This window comes from Falco cherrug, chromosome Z, assembly GCF_023634085.1.
Source record: "Falco cherrug isolate bFalChe1 chromosome Z, bFalChe1.pri, whole genome shotgun sequence".
Classification (NCBI taxonomy): domain Eukaryota; kingdom Metazoa; phylum Chordata; class Aves; order Falconiformes; family Falconidae; genus Falco; species Falco cherrug.
In genome coordinates, this window is record NC_073720.1 from 65,830,746 (window position 1) to 65,837,865 (window position 7,120).

The window sequence follows — 7,120 nt, forward strand, 5'->3', positions numbered from 1 at the left end:
TATTGACAAATGTCTTTGTTACTACATAATATATGAGAATTGAATTCAATTAAAAAAATGATGCTGGCATAAAAGCCTTTAGTCAGCAAAGAAAATTAAAAAAATCAATACTGATAAAGAATAAGTTTTATCAGTATTGTTTCTTTTTAGTTTCTTCCCTTTTTAACAAACAAACAAACAAACGAATTATTTTTATTTTCTTTCCTTTTGTTTGTCTAAATAAAATAAACCAGCATGACAGAAATTCTACTTTTAGGAAAAGCTGTGTCCCCATTCCTATAGAGCTGTTTTTATACTATACGGCAATGCCTATTTATGTGTTACTAAGACTGTCCATTTATTATTTACCTGTACTAATTGTTTTTTTCGCTACAGGTCATATGTCATCCTTACCCAACCACAGACTGCTGATACTTGGGGTTTCATTACTTTTTTGCACCTGTCTGTTGGGGGGCAGTAGGGCAGGAGTTGCACAGGCATCTATCTCTTAGTGCCTGGTGCAGACCTGGATGTGGCTAGCTGTGTAGATCCTGTTTGGTGGGAAGGGAATCCGTGCGATCAGCACTGGCAGGCTCTGTTGTTGAGCCCTAGGGATGCACACAACCAGTAAAGCTGGTGGAGTTGAGGTTAGTGGAAGAAGGAACTGACAAAACCTGAATGCTTGCTGTTGGACTGGCGTAAGGAATTGCAACAAAATTCAGCATCTCCAAACAGCAAACATGAGAAAAGGCAAGTATTTTGGAATTATGGTTGGTTTGGGGAGAGACCACAGTGTACATTTGCAGCACATGAAGTGTCACAACATACACTGTGAGCAAGAGCACAGCTCACCTGGGCAGGTGGCAATGCTGGACATGCGGGCAGGTGGTGGCTTTGGTGTCAAATCAGCCATGGGGGAGTCCTTGATTATCAGAAGTGTGGGTTGGCAGAAAAGCCAGCATCATCCTAGAGGCTCATACCGGAACAGCTTGGATCGTTAGTCAGAGGACACAGCATGTTGTTAATTACTGTGTTAAAAAGAGACATTGGTTCACTGTTTAAAAAGATGAGGCAAGTTTCTCTTCCTGCTAACTTCGAAACTATCTTTGTTGGCAGATTAATTAATGTAACAGATAGCTGAACCAAATGTTCATAAATCCTAATCAGTTTAAAAGTTTCAGTGAGAATTATTTTCGTTCTCTTGGCTGCTATATTCTTCTTTCAAACTCCATAAATCAGGGATAAATGTGTAAGAAGTCCTAACTAGCTTTTATTTTCTTAGTACCTCTAAGAAGGAGTTACCCACCTATGATAAGTAATTTTTCTCACTCTACATCTAGAATATTTTTTGTAGTTACCTGATGTCAAGTGTTTCAGTTTCTAAGTATCAATGCCTTTTCTGTGTATTCTGATGTCTTTCATCCTCATTACCAAAATGGTAACTGAGAAACTGGTGGGATTTTTCTGCTCTGGTAAATACTTTTTTTTTTTTTTTTTTTTACTGTTCAGCTACTGCTAGTTAAATGCAGAAAAGCACATATAATTCTTTTATTTAAACTAGGATAATAATTTTATTTTTCATCTTATCAAAGTATTAACATTGAGTGGGGGAAGACATATTATAGTATCAGGATTCCATATCGAATAGTAAATTAATGTTGGTTCAAATTAATTGACAAGATTTACCTTTTAAGTATTATACCTTATGTAAAAGGACTGAAGCATTTGCTGAACATTAAGCGACAAGACACTTGCATGATGTAAACTGGTGAGATCAATTTACTGAAATGCCAAGAAATGCCAGCTGATAAGCAGGCATAGAAAGCTTTCATGCTGAGTGCTAGAAAAGGAAAATAAATGTACCTTTGATTAAGAAAGGCTAATAGAAAAGGAAGAAAATGTTTCATTTAGAACAGAAATGCAGATTTCAGAATACAAATAACATTTTCATTATTCTCAAACTTCCAGTACAAATATTAATCACTTCTAATATTAAGTATTAATAATGTTCATTTTAACCTGGTTTTCATCACCCATAAAGTCCACAGGAGAAGAAGCACTTGGCAAAACGTTATCTGCTGAATCATAGAGTCATTTAGGTTGGAAAAGACCTTTGAGATCATCAAGTCCAACTGTTAACCCAGGGCAGCCAAATCCAGCACTAAACCATGTCCCTAAGCACCACATCTATGACAACTATGCATTTTTTAAACACCTCCAGGGATGGCGATTCCACCATCTCCCTGTGCAGCCTGTTCCAATGCTGCAACACCTTTTCAGTGAAGAAATATTTTCTGAGTATCCAATCTAAACCTCTCCTGGAGCAGCTTGAGGCCATTTCCTCTTGTCCTGTCCCTAGTTATCTGGGAGAAGAGACTGACCCCCACCTGCCTACAGCCTCCTGACAGGCAGCTGTAGGGAGCGATAAGGTCACCCCTGAGTCTCCTTTTCTCTAGGATAAACAACCCCAGTTCCCTCAGCCGCTCCTCATCAGACTTGTGCCCCAGCCCCTTCCCCAGCCCCGCTGCCCGTCTCTGGACACGCTGCAGCCCCTCAATGTCCCCCTTGCAGAGAGGGGCCCAGACCTGAACACAGGGTTTGAGGGGCGGCCTCAGCAGTGCCCAGTGCAGGGGGACGGTCACTGCCCTGGTCCTGCTGGCCACACTGCTGGGGACACCGGCCAGGGTGCTGCTGGCCGCCTGGGCCCCCTGGGCACACTGCTGGCTCCTGCCCAGCCGGCCGTCACCCAGCACCCCCAGGCCCTTTCCCACCAGGCCCTTTCCAGCCGCTCTGCCCCAGCCTGTAGCGCTGCGTGGGGCTGGTGTTACCCAAGGGCAGGACCCGGCACTGAGCCCTGCTGAACCTCATAAAAAAGTTAAGTTTAAGAGAAACTTAACTTTTCTTTTAAAAGATACATTACTTGTGAGATTCGAGATAAATTTAAAGCTTTTCCAGACAGCTGAAAGTCACGGATTTGATTGATCTATTTTTCCATAAGAACTTTTTTACTTCCATAATTTCTGTTTAATGTGGAGTATAAGAACACCTTTTGATCACTTTCATTAACTGTGAGCCTTCTGGAGGAATTTTAGTTTTGATAACTAGCAATCAGTTACAACAAGGGGATTCACATAGCTAGGCCATAAGTGTGTATGCTTAGTGGCTACGACTGAAGAATAGTTTTGGCATTATGTGAATTTCGGCATAGGAGAAATAAAACCCCTAGATAATAAAAAAGAAGCTTCAGAGCAGGCTGGTTGTGTACTTTTTTTGACGTTGAGCAGCAAAAACACATTTCTATCTGAATTGAAGCATAGACTAGCATATTTGTAATGAAATTGTTAATAAATTGAAAGTGTTTACTTCTTTAAATCTACTTAGCTAATTGTGATCTATTTATGATAAAACTGCTTATGATATATGCAGAGAAAAGGCATTTCTGAGGATGTTTTACTGAAGCAGTGAAATATCCTTGACTTACAAAACCATAATTTTGTCACAGAAATTACAAGATCAATTAAAAATCACTTTATTTTAGTAGGGCATCTGCTCAGAAAGGGTCTATAAGCGTTTGAGTCAGTAAGACACACTTTTCAATAAAGCATGTCATCTTTATTTACTGATTACTTTTGCACTGGACCTTTAAGGAGTCATACTTTTATGGTCTGTCCTTGAAGAGAAAACCAGAAAATTCCTGCCATTGCATATATTTCATGTCATCCGTTATTTTGTAACTTAAATTATAAATGAGGAACAAATGAAACAATGAAGGGAGACACATATGCCTGACATCTTGTGGTAAAGGAAGCGAGAGAAAGAAACAGTAATTAAAACTTTATTAGTAATAGTCTAGATACTAACATGCTCTGGGCAGTAGGCATACTGCTATACAAATATCTGTGTAGTAATTTATTTGTTAGACTTATGTAGACATTAAAAACTTTGGAATTGGATTATGAAGATATACAAAATTAAAAGTTCCCAATTAAAACCATAAAATATTATATTATTACTGGGCTACTAAACCTGCTCCAGTAAATTAATTTCCATTTCCTTTGTTATATTAAAATTTAATGTGTTAACATTTTCTGTTATGGGCTCAGGGTAGCGGTTCTTTTTTTAGAAAGAGTATCAAAATGCTAAAATTTTTCAACCTGCATAAAATTTTAATGTATTTGCTTTTTTTTTTTTTTTTTTTTTTTGTAATTGATACAGGTAGCATTCAAAGATGCACCACATGGCTGAGTTATCAGAAATTAACAAATAATTCTACACACTTATTTTAACAATGATGGCTTGTCTTTAACTCTTCCTGGATGAAATAATAGTTATAAAAGAATGAGAAGGAGAACTGTCACATAAAGTATTGTTTGACTCTAAATAAACTTTCTTGCCTACCAGTCTTGTGGGTTCAGTTCATCAGCTGGTCCAACTGCACAATTCCTGGGGAATCAAACAAATGCATTATAACAAGGGGTTTAATATGTCAGCAATCTCAGAGTGTGGAATGACAGCATCAACAGCAAAAGTTCTTACAGGTTTTAACACTTAAGATGAAAAAGAGAAAAAGATGGTGCAATATTTATTTTTTTCTTTCATAAGTGGATTGAAAATGGAAAATTAAATATCCTTGAGAGAGTTTTTATAATAAAGCTTCTTTTTTTTTTCAGGTGTGTAATCTAACTTTTTCTTTTAATCTATCACAGTGGATGTGACTTTAGATTTAAAGGTATTTTAAGGAGGGACTTGGATAATGCTAGCTGCTTTAGAAGCAATAATAGCTCTTCCCACCCTTTTTTTGTGTGCCATTCGCCAATATACAGAAGAGTGTCTCTGAGTACATGGCCAAGGAGAAACAGCTCTCCTGCTTTTGCTAGGTGAATGTTATTATGATGTAATTTAGTTCATTGTATAGGTAACCAAACATTTTGCAGGACGGAGGATCATAGATATCAGTGCTTAATCGCTTATTTAAGGAAAAAATATACCAGTATAAGTCAAATATATAGATAGATAGATAGATATAGATATAGATATAGATATAGATATAGATATAGATATAGATAAAGTGATTCTTAAGTATTTTCTCTCTAACTTTTGTTCTGGGGAAGGGGAGAAGAAGTAGCTTAGCTTAAACAGGAAGCAGTATGATCCTCACTATCTTAAATTGAACTCAAATTCTTTTTGTTTTCTAAAATAGAATATTGGTTTATTTCTTCTTTCAGAGGCTTGCAGAGTTTGTCTTTCAGAGTAACTTCTGTGCAGTGTCTCAAAGTGTCACTTCTCAGCAGTCTTGTATGCCTACTATCTATTAAAATATTGTTTCTGGCAAGACAGGCAACTGTGCTAATATAAAGTTCTCCATGAAGGCAGGAATGGGGAGACAAAAAGCAAGGACAAAAGATTTTTCAATGTTCACCACTTTCTCCCTGTTATTATTTCTTAGAAAGTAGCAAATGTCTTCTTAAGGATCTAGTCCCTGTTATTTTTTTAAACTAGGCTCTGGCTCTGAAAATCCTTCTAAATCAGGATATGTTACTTAAACGTTGTCACTGTAAAGCATCTTCCTGCAGGGCTTCAGTAAAAGTCTTGGGGACATTCTCTAATCCTGTAGAGATTTTGTTGTTGTTACCGCCTCACAATGACTCTAGCTACCTTTTCCTCCTGCTGCTTCAACACTTAGTCTGTTTTGCATTCTTCTATGACTCTTTTCCTTTGTCTCTGATAATGTGTAACCTCATTAGGTTTTAGCTTTCCTCTTTCCATGTTGAAAGAAATAAAATCTGTCACATATTTGATACCCGTTTTGTTTGGGAAGAAATGAGAAGAAACACTCACAGAGGAACTGTGAACAAAAATGACAGTATCTTGTGACCGCCTGAATTTTATATAAAAGATAGGACCACAATGATCTTTTAGAGACAGTCCAAGATATGGTCAAATATAGTTATGTAATTCCTGGTATTAATTTGGTAAATTATTTTTTACAGTGAAGACTGCATAGTCTTCTGGAGCAATGATTTTGTATGCCCTATTATGGACATAGTCTTCCAAAGAGCTCAAAGAACTGGCCATCTTTCTGGTTACTCAAATATATACTTGTGAATACTTCTGAATGGTTTTGTCTTTTGCCAGGTGAATCATGTAATGATTCACATGCAATACATTTCACACATGCAATATTTTGCTTCAGTGTCAGAATCACATGAGAACACAGAATATTAGTTTGAAAGCTGAAGGCAGTTTAAAAGCAGAGAAAACTTTGTGAAATGGGTGCTCAGAAAAATGTTGCATAATTAACATTCTGCTTATTTGTAGAGATAACTAATAATTAGCTATTTTGCATGAAAAATATGCAAGTCAGATGGTAATTTATCAAAAGAATAAAATTAATATTTACCGCAGCAACCAGTGAACTGTATGAAAAATACTGTTTGATAATACCTGGGAGGAAGAACACTCATAAGAAACACTGTTCACTGGTACATATTGTTCTCAGTTCTGGGAAATTCACAAAGTGTATATTTTTGAACACATATTATACTCTTTTTCATCCTAGTAATGTTTTCATAGCTGGTGAATAAGCAAGATGTTTGTGTTGTGGGAATGAAACACAAACCAGAATTGGTTCTGAATTATTAAATACTAATACTTCTACATAGTATTTGTTATTAATTTATTACTGTTTTATAAACAGTCAAATTTTAGCACTAAATTTAGTCAAATTTAGGAGAAGTGTCTGGAGAATACTGGCCTGTGGTTTTCCCTTTTCCCCTTCCCCTTCCCCTTCCCTTCCCTTCCCCTCCCCTTCCCCTCTCTCCTTCCCCCCACCCCTTCCTCTTCCCCGTCTTCCAAGTGCATTACCCCTTCTAACTTACGGTTTTTTTCTACATATGTTCCATAATTCACTCTTGTTCCAAGGTACCCCTTTATACAAAGTGACTGCAAGACCTTTCACAGATAACTGGCAAACAGTGTACACAAAAAATGGAGGAAGTTAAAAAAAATGCAGTTTTACAGTGTCTCTTTTACAGTGACACTTGTATAAAGGGGAGTAAAACAAGAGGACTCAACTTGCGTCTTACCGACTGGAAAATGAAAGACATGTGATGCACAAAGGGTGGAGTGCCCCTCTTAGTGC